Raw genomic sequence first — 19731 nt, forward strand, 5'->3', positions numbered from 1 at the left:
CTGCCCCCTTGACCCTAATGTACAGGACAGAGCGAGCTGGAGCACCACCACTGTATGGGCTAGAGCTGAGCCACATGGCTGCTCCCGCAGCGGCTGCTGTCTGGTAAGAATTCGTGCCGCTTTCTCAAGAGGTATAACTGCAGGCACTTTCTCACGCATCATTTCTCACCGGTGTTTTCAAAAGTGTAGCCTTGGACCGTGTCATGTGTGTGCATGTAACTTGCATGATCGGGTTAAACTTTTAATGGCAATACTACCTGCCTCTCGGACCTCTTTCAAGTGCTTGCTGTCCTTTTTCCCAGGCACGCCTCTGCCAGGGGTGGCATTCTGAGGGATAGCCCCGGGCGCCACAAGCTCTAGCTACGCCTTTGCCGCCCCGAAAGTGGCCAACCTAGTCACACATCGCAGTGTGGTGAAAGGAAAAAAGGCGCCACTCTTATTGGAATAGGAAATCCAGCATAATCAACAGATAGTACAACAACTAAAGGAACACCGTAACTAAGGAAGCGAATGCCACTCTAACATCAAGCAGAGTAATTAATGATTGATCGTTAAAGATTACAGAATTGTTTTACTGAACACATTAAAATATTTTACTTGATTGGATCGATGTATTTAGCTTTATGACGAATTGGGGGCAACTACCTGGCGTTTCGAGTCTTCTGAATTAAATCATGTGTGAAGCATGAATGCAAGAAGGTTATTTTGAAACACTGTAAATAGATCTTGCAGCTTTCCCAATCTGTTATTAAACATTTTGTTAGAAAATATGTCACTAGCACACAATTCTAAACAAAAGCACATCTTCAAGCAACAGCAATATAAGCGATATCTGTTTTTTTTAAATATATTGTCAGACATTTATGCTCTGAGTTTATTCTACTAACAGAACTTTAAAGAAATAAAGCCTGGTGTATGTTTTTTTTTTACCCTGCCCATCTGTTGCTGATATGAATTCCACAGGCATATGGTTCAACACCCTCTTTCACCTTATGCGTTCAAACAACCCCTGGCAGCTATCAATTGCAGAAAGGAGAGGAAGTTTTCATGCTGTAAGAGATCCTTAGTGCTATTTACTGAAATATTAAGCAAGAAAACAGATTGCAAAACCCCAGGCTAGCCATCTTGTTGAGCCTTGGAGACATAATTAGGGCAATTTCTTCTACTTCACTTCATAAATAGGATAAGGTAAACACCTAGCACTTCTGTACAACAAATAGACCCTGTGGCAACGCTTTCTTATTTACTGGAAGAGTTTAAACCATCAAGTAATCATTCCTATCAGTACATGGTGAAATTGAATTTTGCTGGATGTCGGTGGGTAGGGCAATGTTAAAAAACTTTGCGTCAAAAGATAAATATATCAAAAGCATGTTTTCTCTGCATTTTATGGGATCCAAATAAAAGATGTAACAATCAGTTAAACTGTCACACCGTAGCGAAACAGAATAATGGGAAATGTAAGAACAAGAGAAGAGGCAAAAACAATATTCACTGATCTAGATGAAGCTGCAATAGTTCAACGTTTGAAATAGAAATTGCCTCATGAGATTGACGTTACCAAGTTCAATAGAAAACGATGCCTGGCAAATGTTGTGCTATTCTATGCTCCCCACACTGAGAAGGTGTCATTAAAACCTTCACCAAATTCTAGACTTACACATGCACCAGTGCTTAATTTGTAAAAAAATAAGTGCCGGGGCTCTCACCAAGAGGACATTGCAGCTAGTGCCACACATTGCTCCAGCCACTGCTGCCCCTAACAGTACCAAAGCAACTATTAACCATCACACTCCTAAAAGTTTGACCATTCAGACTATTCCAGGCCCTCAACGCTATAAGTATAGCTTGAGCTCTTGTAAAAGTCATTTTTAATATATCTTGAATTAATAAACATCTGTTGTTGTGCTCATCTCTGAATTAGAGAGTCAGTGCCACCGTGGTGCAGACTGTCATAAGTACCTGTGTTGACAATTAAGTAAGTGTCGGTGCTGAGCACCGGAAACCACCGGCTCAAATTAAGCACTGGACATATAGTTTAGTCTGGCTTTGTGTTCCATAAGCAATTACGAAAGACTGGGGGAAAAGAGCAAGATTCAACTCATAATGCTGTGCAGTTAGCATGCAGCTCCTTGATGTTGGTTCATAACTCGCTGAGCTACATTAGAAGTTTTGTAACTGGTGACAAGCAGGCAACAGAAGGAACTCTGCAGCAATAGCAGTAACCCCCTGAACTGTCTACATGAAACACAAACCTGTGATATGCATGCTAGAGGTTGTGCTTTGCAACAAACAGACAAATCTTCTATGGTATTTTATGATGAGCCAACCTGCCTAGTCTGCAAACAATCTCTCCAGTAAGCACATTAACCGCCAGAGATAGTTTAATACTAATATTTAAGCAGTATGGAAGATAGGTTCACAAAGAGATCTGCAGCTGGTGCCTTGACCCCACGTTTTCAAAGGCGACCATTTAAGTAAGCCTTTAACCCCAATTTATGTGATCACGGAGTACATTTTATTGCATTTTCACCACTGCCTACTAACCAAATAATATGTAAAAAAATCTAAAAATAATGCCTGGACGATGTTAATTCCTATTGAACTTTGTATAGGTTTAATACTTCCAGGTTGTATACCTGTTGAAATGCAACTTTCCAATTGTTTCCTTCTGTGAAGCACTTCAACCACCCTGTGTCTGGTACACTTCATACAGAACTTTAAATAAATCAATCAACAGTCCACGTACCATCAAACACCGAAAGGCTGCTCTATACATGTCTGATAAAAGATAATCCCACGTTCAAATAGTCGTGTGTTTCTGCCATCAGCTGTGTACTAGTGTTCAATGTTACATTTGTGTACAATTCATACTGATTATTATGCTAAAAAACGTTTTATCATGTGGGGCCCATGGCTGCAATACTTCCGCCACTACTGCTAGCTTTCAACTTTAGAAACAAGATTTCGCTCCAAAAGTTAAAAGTCAGCGGCAGCGGAAAAAGAGCTGCAACCTCGGGCCCCACAGTATAAAACGTTTAGCATAATCATACATTTCTAATTTCAAAATTGTAGACAAATATAAATATGGTGAAAGGCATTACTTACTGGGACAGCATTTTACGTTTTGATTAATCTGCGAGGGAGGAGGCCTGCAGCACCACACGCTGGTTGCTTTTCTCGTAGGAATCGGATAATGATTAAGGGCGCTGGGCGGGCCGCAGGTAAAAGCACTACTCATTGGTCCGATTCGGGGGACAAACTTTATGATTCGCCATGGAGGGAATATATTTTTCAATCGTTTTATTGGTAGTTGTTGTGAAGAAAGACTCTTGAGGCAAGTAACGGTAATAACTGTATTTATTCTCTGTCGCCCAACTCTCCAGACTGACAAGTGAATCCAACATTCCAGGGATGTCTAGGGGGATCATACCATCCGGAGGGAAAGGGTAGGGGTGGACGGAATGTACCACTGAGGATATAAAACCTGCTTAGATTAATACACATTTGAAGTTCATTATACTTACTTAAATTACAACACATCTCCCTCCTATTAGAAGAGCAAATAAAGGTGGGTGGGGGGGGGAAAAGAGAAGGCAGAGGGGAGGGGTGGAAGCACATTAAGTCCTGGTAACACCGGGGAAACCAGGCTAAATAGTGAAGAATGCAACTTATACAAAGAGGTTACACTAGTTCACTGCAAGCCTACTTTTAACAACATAGTTTCCTAATACAACATGTACCATCACAGGGAATATTACTTTCTACACGGAATATGACATTTAAGGTAGTATTGATGTACATCCCGAAGAATTAGATCCTATGTATAGAATGTACACTTTGCCCCCCTGTAGGTCTGCCTTTAAATTTAATACATACCCTCATCATCCCCACCAAAGGGATGTTCTCACCGGCCTACCCTATAGCTGAGATATCCGGTTCCAGCATTTTGAGGCAGGAGATGTAAAATATGTCATTAGTGACACCCATGTTAAGTAAGGATGCCGGGGCGCACGAAACAGCAAACACATCTATGGGAACCTTAATCACCATGATCGTACATTTAGGATCTTCAATAGATCCAGGGTCTTTGGAATGCCCAAAAGGAGTATGAGATGATTGGCAGACCCTAGCTCTTATTTCACCCTGCACAACTTTAACTTGACTGTTATCACTGTTTTTGCAAACACTGCCCAGGTGCCCCTTCTTAATACACTTGACACATGTGAAACTGTGGGCAGTGCAACGCGCCTCATTAGTAAGATGGTTCTCTTGGCTCATAGCTTGACCAGCCATCTTAGAGAATCAGCTCCTAGCAGACTGCAACAGTAATAACAATGTCCGGTAAGTGGCCACACAATACTTAATTGTAAAAGGGAGAAAAGGGCAAGATGGGTCCACAAAAGGGACACAGGTTGGAGCCCCTGAGGGAGCCTCAATGTGTGACAACTACAAATAAGCTAAGACATCTGAGAGGCTAGGGAGGATGGGAGTCGCAACTCAGGGTGGTGTTAACTAAATGTAGACATACAACATTACTCTGAGGACAAAGAGTACACAACTTGCTTTCTATAGATCACTGGGTGAAGTGCCCCTGTAATCCGGATGTCACCAGTTGTGCCTTATAACTGAAAATTTGGACTGAGAAGTACTGAAGGTCACTACCCCACACATACCAAAAGTGTCACCATCGCTCTGAAAATGTGCAAGGAAAAACTGAACAGCAAAATGAGTACTAGGTACTTACACTCCTCATATGGTAGAACTAGAACCTCTACAGACACTGCAAAAATACCTAGTGTACCAAATTGTCACCCTCTTCACGGTACAACTGAAGTTTGGGACTGTAGTATGGTGTGTGTCGAACTAAACATTCACTGTTAACACACAAATGGAACCTGAAATACTGGGGTATATGGGATGTCACACACTGCACCGTAAAACTGAAGGTAGGTACTTTGGAATGTGTACCCTGGAATACCCAGATATTACTGCTTCCCATCACCTGTAACTTGTAAAAATGCACAGTGTCACACTTCACTAATAAGGCATCTGCCCTAAGAACTGAACCCCAAGGATCAAAAGAACGCCGAGGCCTATCGTCGTGAAATCACTCATACATAGGCCGCAGCTCAAGAATTATTGTCACACCTGTAAATTAGAATCAAACACAGTACGGAGTAAACCATGACAGGATATAGTATGCTGCCCCACAGTTCCTGTAATTTAGATTATTCTTTTTCCTTTAGAGGGGGGAAGAAAGACAAAACATCAGGTTGCAGGGGCGCTGGGAGGCAGAATGGAACGAATTTATAGGGGGAATGTCTTGCAGAGGGCTAAAGGTTAGGAGGGGAGGGCAACCAAATAACGTCTAACGGGGACTGATAGGACTAGGGGACGTAGCAGTCTTAGGCAGTCTTATATGAGAACCAGCAGTCCCCACGTCACCCAAGCTCCGTCCTACAAAGGACCCACAAAGTAATGGGAGTGAGGCAGTCTATTGGCAGTCTTACTCTGAAATGAGCAGTCTCCAAAGTAAACAAGGACTAAATAGGACTGTGAGAGTAGCAGTCTCGCAACCTTCTTACTTGAATACCAGTAGTTCTCACTTCTTCCTTCTTACACAGGAGTAGCTTCGCAGGCCGAAAATTGCCCTCTCTCACACTTTCCGATCCTCACACCAAAATGCTGCAGCCCTTGGTTCACAGCACGCACAGAAAATAGACTGAAGATAATTGTCCTCTCACAGAAGTTCAACCCCCGCTTGAAGTCAGGATCCAGTGTATGCCTATGCACTGCGACACAGGAATGTTCCGGAAATAGGCCCCACAGGCGGCGCTGAGGTAGTTGGTGCGTCAGAACAAACGCGCCGCTCTGAGGGAGACGCTGAAGACTCGACTAGCTGACAGGATTTACCATCGGAACAGGAACTGCGCAGGCCGGGACATCAACACAGAGCACCGCTGGACCAGTGGAGAGAAGTGTCTCTGCTGTGCGCCTGCCTCAACCCACCTTGTTCCTGACAGGAAATTCACATGACAGGTGGCTGCTGCGCAGACTCAAGGAACAAAGAGGGTCTGCTCGTCGGAGACCATTATGCGGAAAAGTTTACATTTCTCTGGGTGAGTGAAAAACTGATGTACTCCATACCAGACAGTCACAACCAGAGTTCCAAACTTGCAGACAGACCACCCGCTTCCAAGTCAGATGGCACAGCAAGAATAAATATATGTATGGCGAAAGACAACTTTCAGTTATGTTGAATCTCGACCAGCACCAGTTACTCTCACGTCTCCTCAGCCTCCTGCACCGCACAGCAAACTGGACCGAATTCACCTCACAAAATACCTCATGAAAACACCGTGCCGAAAGCGCAAGCTGAGATCACTGAAGACCGGCACTCACTGAGGCAGCATAAGGTAGGGACTGGGAAAAGGAGGTAACGCGGACAGGGCACCGACGAGCACTCTGCCGGCATTCACAGCTGCACTGAAGCACGATCACCATCAACGCACAAGTTCACTGGATGGAGACAGCACCGAAAGGGGGGGTGTCAGCAAGGCCCCCTGCGCCTGGTTCTTCGACTCGAATAAATCTCCTGAAAACATTAAAATAACGAACCTTCCTGAATCCCTAGGCACTAGTCCGTTGAACAGAGATCACCCATTAGACTTTTCACCTCATATGTACTCAGCACGAACTTCACTGCTTTACTCGAGAACAGGTTGGAGAGAGTACTGAAAGGGGAGGTGACAGCTGGGCCCCCTGCGCCAGGTTCTTCCCGTCGTCGCCAGTGTTGTGAAGAAAGACTCTTGAGGCAAGTAACGGTAATAACTGTATTTATTCTCTGTCACCCAACTCTCCGGACTGACAAGTGAATCCAACATTCCAGGGATGTCTAGGGGGATCATACCATCCGGAGGTAAAGGGTAGGGGTGGACGGAATGTACCACTGAGGATATAAAACCTGCTTAGATTAATACACATTTGAAGTTCATTATACTTACTTAAATTACAACAGTAGTGCATTACGCAAGCGCGCTACCAATGAATGAAAGTAAAATGAAAATGGGGTGTGACAGTGTTTGTAGCCTACGCTGAGGCAGGGACCCAGCCAGTTTCAGTTTCTGTAGGTAATTTGTGTGTGTGTGGCTGACATTTAGGCGGGCGGCAGAGCCACTGCATTCAATTTAAAGTATTTTACGCACGCATGCAATCGTGTGATTATCAGCTCTTCACAGGACTAGGAAGAGAATGGAATGGTGGCAAGACCACTCCGCAACATTCTAAACGACCAGAGCCCGCATCCTATTATTACTTATACTGCTTGTGGACTTGCCAACAGTGTAGACCCGGCCCTAAGAAATAAGTGCCGGTGCTAAGCACCGGAAAGCACCGGCACAAATTAAGCACTAACATGCACACATACATATTACAGAGTGGCAGTAGATACTCTGTAGTTATAGTGGGGATTCAGACACATTGAAATTCCTCATATTTGTGCTTGCTAATAACTTTGTTACAGTTGGGAAATCTCCTGTAAACTTTGCAGACCTATTTTGTCTTGTTTTACATTGGCTGATGATGCAAAGTTTTGTGGTGATTTGTTAAGGGGGTGCAAATAAAAAGGAGGCCCAAAAAAATCCTATGCATTTTCCATTGACTTTTTAAACAGACGAAGCAACAAAAACAAATTTACATTAAATTTGAAAGGAATATGGATTATGTCGTGGAAAGGCCTTTTTTGTTATTTGATCTGACTTAGTGATGAAACACACTATTATTATTTAATGAAAAACCTTGCCAATTAAAAGGCAGACATATTTTGTAAACAACACTTTGTCCTTGTTTGGTGTTTTAAGGTCAAATATATCATCTCACTCTTTTTGTAACTATGAGAAGAATGAGGCAGTTTAGCAAACTCTGTAGAGTTAGGGAAAACGGTATTCATTGTTGTATATATATTTAAAAATTTTAACAATGTACCACAGTACTTTCTCAAAAGTATCTAGAAAGTACCTCTGTAGTTATTGAAATCAAACAAAAACAATACTACCAAAAATCAAAATGAGGTAAGAAAATAAATTAGTCTGCAGCAATTACATTAACAAGTATTAGAAATGAATTTGAAACACACATTACAGGTCACATACCAAAGACATCGGATATAAAACTAGATACGAAATAACATTAAAAAATATACATAGTAAGTGATTAGTTAAGAACACAAAGTAGACTATACACACGGCCCAATACTACTAAATACCAACAATAACCAAGGACACTCTGCTGACTATTAGAAAGCAATAGAGCTCTATTTCTACTTCAAAACCATTACGGAGAAATTCAAAATGTGAAGTATATAACTAAAATATGCAATAATTGTCTTTTATGAAATGTGTCCTTATATTGTGCTTGTTGGCCTGTTTTGGATTGGAATAAAACTATTATGATGACAATTAAAATTATACCTCCTCACCTCCATCTATATATTTGTACATAAACAGGTACGTTTCTATAGGGGTCTGTATGGCTGTTCTAGGAAATGGTACTTATGAGTAGTAGTAAGATAATTCAGGAGCTATGTTACTTGGTTGCCTGGCATAGGTGATGACATTTTAAAAGATTGGTTCTAAGTATTCTTTTCGTGTATGCTTTCAGATATTTCAATTACTTAGTTAATTAAATTAACAGTTGGACATACAGAGCAAATATGTTTTTCTTCAAAATCCAATCGATTTTTTTTACCCCAATGTTTTATGATGTCTACTAACGTGATCATATTGAACTGTAAGTGTTCTAAATAATGACGTAGTAGTGAAACAGAAATTCTCGTTTTATCGGAAAACATATAAAAAGGAAAACAATAGTGTACTGACTTTATATTATGTTTATTAAAATCAATCAGATATCACTGTAGTAGTCTAATAGTAACTTACTATTTAATTTAAAGCTACCATTTGACTTACCTGACACTTTTCATGTATCTATATATTTAATACAATGTATTATTTCTGATTCGTGAATACAAATAGTTAATATTGGTAGAAGCGCATTATCTTTTGAGACATTTAGGGCCTCATTGCGATGTCAGTCGGAAAGGCTCCGAATGATATTCCGATTTTCCTAACCCGTGTCGAAACCCATGTTTCTGACCGACTCGGAAACATTTCCGACCCACTGATTATAATAGAAGGTAACCGTTTGGTCTTTCCGACTCGGTTCCAACTGGCATTCGGAGACTCAGACTCGGTCAGAGCAGAATTGTACTGCTCTATGGACCGCATTTTCGACTGACATATTATGATGTTGGATTCGGACAGCCTTTACAAATCAGTCTGTCTGACATGGAATGATTGTCGGAAACTGACTTTGGAGTTCTGCTATGGGACCTCAAAGTCAGTTTCTGACAGCAATTCCATGTCAGACAGGCTGATTTGTAAAGGCTGTCCGAATCCAACATTCCCATAGCGGAACCCCCTTTACATGTAGGCCTATTGTTGGGGCCTGTGGGGGTACCCATGAGACCCCTTTGTACAACCATGCACAGTGTGACAGGCAGCATGGGGTGCCTGCAACAGGGTGCAAGGTTTTCTGCTACCACCGCTTTCTTCAATGGGAGCCCGTATTGTCGGTCAGAACCCAGGCTCCCATTGAAGTCAAGGAGTCATACCGAAAGGTGTTCGGAAACATCGTAACCAGTTGGTCAGACTCACTGAACCAGAGTCGGTTGGAACTGATTACGACAACGAGCTGGTCAGAATGCTTTCTGACCAACATCGTAATGAAGCCCTTGGTTAGTTCTAAAAATATGTTTTTTCTTATGTTCTTTTTTTTGGACATATTTCTGGATTTTAATGTACAAGGTCAACACAGCAAACTAAACCTATAGTCTCAACAGGAAACAGGAGGATAACAAAGGGGAAGACACTAAGGAAGTTGGGAAGGGCACTGGTGAGCCATGACAAGTGCACAATGGATGGTCATATTTCTCTCTCTCCCAACAATGAAAGTATGGCAGAGGAGGCATTTTGCTCTATTGTATTGTATTTCTGCCTCAAGAAATGCGGTGCCAGATGGTGGTACTGGTGGAGGGACAGATGCACTGGGTGTTTATAAAGGTGTTGATGGAGCAGATGAATTATAAGGTGCTACTGGAGGGATATATTCAGTGGTGGGGGTGGAGGTGCTGATTGAGGTGCTGATGAACCAGAGAAAGTCAAAGGTGTTGCATTAACTGAAAAAGTGGCCACTTCTGATCTTCCTGCTTGGACCTCTTCTATTTACTTCTGCCATCTTCGTTCTGCATTTACCAAAGTAGTGAAATTAATTGCCTGCCGGTATCTTCTTATTCCTGTGGACATGCACAGCATCAGTGTGTTTTTTTAATAATCCAATTGATAGATTTTTTCCCAATCTTTTATGATGATGACTACCATATGGTCCTTTTGAACTGTACATGTCCTAAATGATAACATAGTAGTGTAACAAATATGGTAATTTTGTCTGAAATACATAAAAAGTGATGGATTGCCTTTGTGTTATCTTTATTAAAAGCAATCAGATATCACTGTAGTAGGCTATCATTAGCTTACCATCTTCTTTGAAGCTATCATGACGTATTACAAAGAGGAGGAGGAGGAGGAGTGAGGAGGCAAGCAGAGAGACACTGTGGGAATCGCTGTTTGGCTTGCTTTTGCTGCTTGCCCAGGGGTTGCCGGGGGTGTCCAGGCATCGCTGGTTACGTTTGAAGCAATTTGGACTGCATATCTGCCCACATCTTGGCTCCATGGACTCCATGGACCACCGCCTGAAATATCGCTCCTGCCATTAGCTGCCATTAGCTGCTGATAGTCCACAGTCATTAGCTGACAGCCTTTTGCATCTGCACCATTGCCACCTACCATTTCTTAGCTGACATTGCCACCAAGTTCCAGTAGGTGGCAGGGTGGCAAGGGTATCAAGGCATCAATTTGGCAGCAGTTTTGTAGTTTGGCAGGTGGCTGGAAGTTGAGCCCATGATAGAAATGTGATAGAAGTGTAGAGTGGTAGTTCGGCAATATCTGACGTGGCCCCCCTCTGACGAAGGTCGCACATTTAATCAGTGAGGAAAGCTGCGATTAAAACTTCAGTCTTCATTTTGAACGGGCAAGATAACTAATTGCTCAGGACGATTCTTCTGGCAAAGAGCTGCATCAGTGTGTGCCATTAACATGTTTCCTGTTCTGAGTTGGAAGGACTGCTGGTTCCCCTGGGGGGGGGACAGAAGTTGAGGACACCACCGAGGACCAGTAAGGAAGAGGCGGGAGGCCTGGTGGATGAGGCAGCTCACACAGCTAAGTGAGGAGGTGTGCTGTCAGGTGGAGAGAAGTGGGAAAGGGCAGGAAAGCCCTAGGCTGGGGTGCTGAGTTTTGTATGGAGACGGCTAGCATTTGGTTAGTGCGGCTTGTGCATCCCGCAGGCACCCACTCTGCCCTTTCCCTCACTCCTTCTCTCGCCAGTAAGGCACACACAATATCTTACTTTGCGCACTATAGAAGAAAATCAAAAAAGTGCACCTCAACAACCTCGGATTGCAACTGGCTAGCACAGATAGCAAAGGTAGCGCCTGCCTGAAGGAATGTTTGTCTAGTAGAATGGAACTAATTTGGCATCACTGAAGTGTGTTATGGTAGTAGTGACTGGCAGATATCAATTTCTAGGATTTTTGAAAATGATACATTGTCCTGGCTGTTTCTACCTGGTTTATCTGGCCTCCCTGCTACCAGTTAACTGTTTATTTTCGTGTAATTTTATTGGGTGCTGCCTTGGCTTACCTTGACCCGAGTTGGTTGAGGTGAGCCTAGCCTAATCTCAGTCCTACTAGCCTATCAAGGGTTGGTGGGGGGAGGCGAGGATAAGAGTGTGGGATTGAGTACAGCAGTTATTGTCACCACACGCAGAGTGTAAATCCGGGCTCCCACAGAGGTGGCCCAGCCAGGGCTGGGGGCAGTTTGTGGGTGGCCTGGTGTGCTCTTGCTCAGTCTAATGTCCCTCTGTTCCTCTGCCCCATAAACCCCACTGCACCTCAGTGCTCTATTTTCAGGAGGTCGGATCCAGCAATTGCTAAAGCTTTTTTATAGGTACAGCTATATCTGCAGGTACAGTCCATATCCGCAGCTGTGGATTAACCACAACATTCATCCCTGTGGAGTGCCTGGGACTTAGACTAAGATTAATCTATATAAATGGAGGATGCCCGCTAGGTGTTTATGATATGGTCAGTTAATTACATCTGCAGGGCCAGGATTTAAACCTGTATCTGATCTGATTGGGAATTCACCTGATTGCTCTAGTTTACCTAAACTATAAAACCATCAAGCAAAAGAAGCCACAAAACCATCTGTCCCTTCTGAAATCTCACCCAATTTGCTATGTTCACTAAGGGATTGAAGAGCAAAACATCTGGGTCTAGCAAAGGGAAAGTACCTCCTGGAGACGTTAATGCAGATGAGTTGGGCATCGACAAGACTATTTTGCAATTGTTAGTTCCAGACCAGAGCAAGCGTATAGTACAGAACATGGTGGCCTCTGCCCTAAATCAACCTATCGAGCTTAGCAAACAATGAACGTTAAATATATTGGTTGAAGACATGGAAACAGACCTGGAAGGTACTAATCCTATTCTGGAAAATAAGGACTTTGGTAAAAAGCCGCTACTTGAATCTGCGGTTTTGCTGAAGCCAATGGGCTTGAGGGTAATATCTGACACTGCAAATATGCCACAGTCTAAAGCTGAATTGACCCAACTTAGGGAGTTGCCTGAGATGCCCCAGAATTCTCACCGGGGGTCTGATTTTAGTTTTGTCTCTGAGGACTTAGAGGATATCACACTACCGAATATTGCGATACCTATGGAGAAAAATCAAGTAATGGAGGCCAATATAAACTCAGAGACCTTTTGAGATCCAGCTGCGAGACTGTCAATTGGCTGTCCGACTAGTTGCTCGTGAACACCAGCTTTGTATAGTAGTACTCCTGCAAGTGTTTTTCTCTCTCAATCATTGGGGCTACCAATTCAGAGAAGTCCCTAAGTAAAGGGGTACACAATATTTGGCAACTGATGAATGAAGGGGAGAATGAGGATGTATATGCGAACAGGGGAGGGAACTTTCTAAATTATTAAGTATCTTGGAGAGGATTCTCTCATCAATTTTAACTTTGCTAGAAAAATGTTCTGTAAATTATGATCATGTGTTGTCCTCAATCTTGGTGGGTGGGCACCTTCTTACTTCCGCCGGTACCTCCTCAGGACACGTGGAAAAAAATATCAATTTGAACCCCCAGGCTACTCAGACTAATATAGTGGTAAGCAAAATGGAAGTCCAAGTGGGACTTTCTGGTGGGCCAAAAGCCCCTTCATCCGGGCAGACTGGGGATAATAAAGCAGTTAATAACATGTGTTGTACTGCCCCTCATAATCAGCTGTCCTTGGATGATGTCCCGACATGTGTCGTGATTGAAAATGCAAAGGTTTGGCACCTTCTGTCTATCCAATTTTTGAAAAAGGAAACCCTAGAGGTCTGAAGGATCCAGCCTCTATAACTACTCCCTCTTCTATTAAGCAGTGAATCAATCAAAGTGCTTTAATCGACTCTAGAAGATCCATAAAAGATTACACACACAGATTTTCATTAAAAGAAACAGCAAATCCACATATACAAAGATTACAGATTATAAAATTGACTAGTATTTACCACAAATCTTACAAACAATAAAAAGATAGTTTAAAATGCCATATATAATCTCATTTGTTGCTAAGGAAAGCAAGTATTCCATTGCCAATTTCTGATTTCTGATCCCTTCCGCTAGTAATAGTAAGCAAATAAACTGCTGAGGGCTATAAAATCTACAAAATAGGATAAATTGCATAGTGCTTTGAGATGAACAACTGTCACAGGGACAATAGAGAAGTGATGCAAACCATGAGCCTTGGATAGGAAAAGCAAATAAGAAATGTATAGTTTTCCAACGTAGCCAAATCAGCAAAAATGTCCACCTTTCATTTCGTTCCCATTTTTTTGATTGAGAAAAAGGCTCTGAGTGGCCAGTTAAATTACATATTGGGTTTACCCGCTAGTTACTTTGATAAGAAAGTGATTTAATAGTGGCAGATGATACATGTCTTAGGGTGTTGGGGTTTGAATATTATTATATGACACCCAACCTAACCAGGGGAAATCTAGGCTGTTATCCAGCTGTATGCAGTCTGCCAGTATTGTCCTGCAAAGAGTGGCCTCTGAATTATCCCAGTTTTTTTTTCCCAGAGCAACAGTGGTTGTAATGAGATATGTTCTTTCAGGTAACTCAAACCGATTTCCTCATGAAAGAAAGAGACAGAAGAGCTCTGGGGCACTGAAAAAAGTCTTCTTAAAAATGTATTTTCTGTGATTTAGAGTGCTTTTCAATTTACATGTGCCAAAACCCCGGCCCCAAAAGTTACCACTGGGAGACTTTTGCTCTTATACATACATAAAATCTCTTTGGTTGGCTAGTAGACTTCTGAAATTGCATAGCTCTAATATTTAAAACAGGTTTCCAATTAATATCTACATCAAATGGTACTCCCAGGTAAGTAAAGTGCGTAACTTTCTTGATTTCTTCTCCTTCTTTCTTTCCTTGTTTTAGATTTTTTTGGCCCACATTTCATTATAAAAGATTTAGCACGGTTGACTTTTAGCCCCAAGTCATTCATAAAAATATAAAAGGAATGAAGCAATATTTGTAGGCCATAAGCTGTCCTGGATATCAGGACAGCATCGTCAGCATAGAATACTACAGGGATTTGGCATGTGTTAAGCCTTGGGGTGTCCTTCCCCACCTGACATAATTGGTGTCTAACCCATTAATATATAATAAAAAAAAGGAATGGGGCCAGGAAACAACCCTACCCTACCCCTATATCATAGGGGATTTCTTCAGTTAGATCCCCCTTTCTACTATAGTGTACTGAGGCTGAGGTGTATTCATGAAGCCTACTGATCAAGGTGATAATTGCTCCATCAACCCTGATTTGTGCCATTATGGACCATAGTTTAGGATAATTCACTGTGTCAAACGGACATGTTAGGTCCATAAAGGCTAAATGTACACAGCCCTTTCGAACTTTGTCATATTTTTGAACAATTAATGACAAACTTAACATTTGTTTCACAGTTCCAAGTCCTTGCCGAAATCCGAACTGGAAGAGCGCGAGTGATTCAAGCGCCCAGGCTTCCAAAATTTCCAGGATGACCATACTAAAGAGTTTTAACTGAACTGTTGAGCAGGGAAATTGGGCAGTAACAATGAGGTTGTTTTATCCCCTTTTTAAAAATCGGAACTATAATGGCTTCCTGCCAAGTCTTTACTAAGGGGCCCACTATAGCAGCCTTAAAGACATTTGTAATCAGGGGGGCCCAAAAATCCAGTAACTGCTTGTACAAATCAACGTAGAAAATGTCAGGGCCAGGAGCTTTTTTTGGACGATTATTCTCTATAGCCGAGAGTACATCACTCACTTCTATCGAGTTACTCAGGACCTGAGCTGATCTTATATCAAAGGGTTTTTTTTGTAGCGGAAGACCTATTTACTATCTGTTAGTATTGGGAAAATATTTCCAAACAATGCTTTGACACAAGCTTCAGTTAGTACTATAGTGTCTAGTTTAGGCATTTCATCACCAAGCTTGGAGATTGACTTTACTACCTCCCAAAAAGCAGGTGAATCTTTTTGCCTTGAAGCAGATTTTAAACGTTCCCAAGCCTTAACCTTCAAATACAATTTCCTTTCCCCAATTACACTTTTGTTCTCTTTACTGCCCTTTATTATTTCAGCGTTATTCCTCTGGTTTTTTTTCAAGCACAATAGTCTTATTAAACCATCTTGGGTTATCAGGAGCTCATCTGCCACATTTAGTTAATGTATCTGCCATAAGGCAATTGCGATTTGTAAAGGCCACTATGACATCCTCCGATGAGGCAGAATCTGGGATACTGTCTCATTATGAGCCTTGTTATTTGCCATAAGATCTGTAGGAAAGGCTGTCTTATCAACTATTTCCCATTTAATATTTATTCCCTTGTTTCTGTTATATACTACCGTGTGTTGCATTTTCTTGTAACTCCCAGTGATCACAGCTATTTTTAAAGTTAAAAAAATAGGATAGTGGAGAAGCGTGGCTCAATGGTTAGAGCGGCAGACCCTGATGCAGAGGTCTGGTCCGGGACCAGGGTTCAATTGGCTCTTGGACTCAATTTCCCAGGACCTGATAATTCTCACCTCGGTGCCTAGTCTAATCATGGGTCCCAATCTGTGACTCTGGGCAATAGCTTGCTTGATCTCCACAACGGCGCCCGCAGTGCTGTGGATGCCTGGCTTCACCTTGGGGGTGCCCAGGAGTGGACATTTAACAGGAAAGCCAGGATGGGTTCCACAGTGGTATGAATACAGCGCTACGAGGCCTCCGGGTAGAAGTGCGCTATATAAATACTCTACATTTACATATAAATACTCTACATTTACTTATACAGCTAGCAATTACTGCACATCCCTTACAAAACTGTGTAAAATCTGCACTAATTAAAATGTGGTCAATAGTAGAAGATAATGTGGAAGCCACATAGGTTGAGATCTGGGGAGAAATGGCCATATCCAGGTCTTGGGCAAATTTCAAACTCTTAACAACAACAACTCTATTTAATGAGACCCAATATGGCGCATGTTTAAAATGCATCAGTGACTACTCCCACTCATCACAGATGCCACATGATTCCTGAACCATGGGGTCTCAGATTCCTATGTTAAAATCCCCAGATTATTTGAAGATTCTTTGGAACTTGGGTTATAACATCCTCCAAATCATCCATAATATTAGTCACAGTTGAGTCAAAAACTTTATACTAATAAATAATTAAGAGCAGATTGAGTGACTTAGACATTGTGATTCCGAGCAACAGAAAATAAGAGGATATACGCAGTTCTCTAATTGCACTGTCAGTGACACTGATCTAAAAGTTACTAGGCTCCCTTTGGCTCAACCCGATCTTGATGGTACTGCTGGTACGTAATAGGAAACATATCCATCAACGTGAAGGGAGTCTATTATCCAAGTCTCTTAGCAGTAGACAGTTTGTCAGTGCTCGAGAAAAATCTTCCAATCGGGTTATCAATCTTAGAGCGAAGACTTGCAATATTCCATGAGACAATACAAAGGCCCTCTTTCTGAATGGGTCTAATGTTAGTCACGGAATGAAGTAACACAGGCAGTACTATGCACTGTTCTTTTGGAGTTATTATGCCCTCTGAAACCAATAACTGTCAATCTTGTGTTTCCAGGTCTGAGAGGACCTCAAATCTATTTGAAAGGAGGAGGTCATTCCTCAGACTTGTGGAAGCAGTTTTGACTATTTCAGCGTCCGCTTGCGGAAATATATTTATATGTCCTATCAAAAGACAGGCTTTCGGTTAGTAGAAGAAACCTAAGGGTTGTACTTTAATATGCTCACCATGAGAAGGATTTTTTCCGAGACTATAAAAAAGAGTTTTGAACAGGCGCGGATTCCTAAAATTAACAATTATGCAATCCCCAGGGGATCACTTTGGTGCTAAACCCACCCGGTTAACTCTTTTTGCAGAAATAATTTACATGGAAGAATCATGTGACCAGTTGGAATTCCTCTTCAGCGAGAAAGAGACTTTATTCGCTAGGGATGCATGAGATTCATATTGTTCCTCCCGGAGTGGGGGGAAGTTTTCCAAAATTTTTATGTAAGGAGGCACAGGGGCACAGATGGCGATGGAATTTTAGGACTTGTGGGTTTTATTTGTTTTTATTCTTGTCTCTGTTAAGTAGCATATGCTTTATTTATGGGCCCACAGTTAGGCCTTTGTGACCTTTGAAGGTTCCCCTACTCTTCCAGGAAATCTGCTCTTCTTATGAGCTTTTCTTGGGCCAAGATTACTTCCTCAATATTTCCCTCTAGAATGGTTAGTTTTTCATATGCCCGGAGCATAATTTAAGTATGGAGTTTAGCTGCTCACACAAATGATCAAAACTGGCAGAATAATTTGCACCAAATTTCATGGAGGCATGCTCCCCCTTAGAGATCTTTCTTATACATTTGTTCCCCATAGTTTTCTTTTTATTTGGGCCTTGTATAGTTGAAAGACAAGGGATTGAATCAGGGAGGATAGATTTTGGTAGCTCTGTTATATTCTGATCATGTCTAATTTTTTTCAGGGAGGGCTATCCAACCGGGATATAACTTTTAGTGCGGATAATGATTGCGTGTCTGTAATCTCAGAATAATTAGAGATCAGTCAAGGAGAATGCTCAGGGGGATTTATTCAAAGTGATGGTTCCATTTTATTTGATGTTTTGGGCACTGGCAGAGTTCTACAATCTTGGCCTATCTGTGCTTGTTCAGCATGAGCAGGTTTAGCAATAGTAGGGCTGGATCTATTTATTGCTGAGTCCATCCTAGCCTCAACATTGCCAACCTCATTTTCAATAGCACCCATAATGGAGGTCAAGTAGTTCTTAATTGAATTGCATTGTGCGTCATCCTTCTCCCTTATTGAGTCTAGATGACTCCTCTTTCTTTTTCCCATCTTGAGGTTGCAATAGAATAGAATAGACTTACCTCTCTGGGTCTTACGATGCCTCTTCAGCGGACGCGCCGGAGTCGCACCGAAGTCAAGCCTAAGTCCTGCCCGTCTGCGCTCGTCCGCGCAGAGGACGAGCAAAGGACAAGTACTTCTGTCCAGGTAAATACCCTACTTAGAGAGGAGATATTAGCCCTAAATAAAGTCACTACAAATTGTCAACATGTAATCAATGTGGATACCTGGGTGGGACCAATCTGCTGTCCCGGCTGTAGACAAACATTAGAACCTTACCACATTCCCAAATGGGAAGCAAAACCTAAGCTCCTAAAGGGGGGACTGATAAATGTTCGGTCAATGTGCAAAAATTCTCTTCACATATATGACCTGATTACCGAGAACGAGTTAGACTGCCTATTCATTACTGAAACTTGGCTACGAGAGTGGTCTAATCCTGATGTAGTATATGCCGTACCTCCGGGATTCTCCAACCATAGACAGGATCGAGTAGAACAGCGAGGTGGCGGCCTGGCTATCATTTATAGAGAAACCCTAAAATGCCGAACTACGGAGCTTACAGACATCAGGGGAGCAGAAAGCCTTAGTTTCTGCATCCAAGGGTGTGACACCTTCACCTTTGCTGGAGCACTGTTGTACCGCCCTCCAGGCCAACCTACGCAGTTCCTGGATAGCGTAGGAGATATTCTTGGTGATCTGACTCTTAGGTTTGCCAATTTCGCGTTACTAGGAGACCTTAATTTCCATCTAGATGACCTAAATGATTCCCATGCATCCAGGCTCAAAGAAATGTTGCATATCCTGGGGCTGACGACGAAGATATCAGAAGCGACACACGAGGCTGGACATACTCTCAACTGCATTAGTTCCAATATGGATACAATGATGGTTGAACCTCCTGTACGACAATCTTGGACAGATCATCATTTCATTGAATTTAGCCTTAAGATAGAGGGAAATGGGGTAAAGACCCGGGAGATTCCAAATAGAGACATATCCTCACCCTGCTGGCGAAAAATTATAGAACACCCAGACCTTGGTGAATGGGTTAAAGAGAGCAAACCTGCGCTCTCTGGGAACACTATGAT

Source organism: Lissotriton helveticus, chromosome 2_1 (genome assembly GCF_964261635.1).
Source record: "Lissotriton helveticus chromosome 2_1, aLisHel1.1, whole genome shotgun sequence".
Lineage (NCBI taxonomy): Eukaryota > Metazoa > Chordata > Amphibia > Caudata > Salamandridae > Lissotriton > Lissotriton helveticus.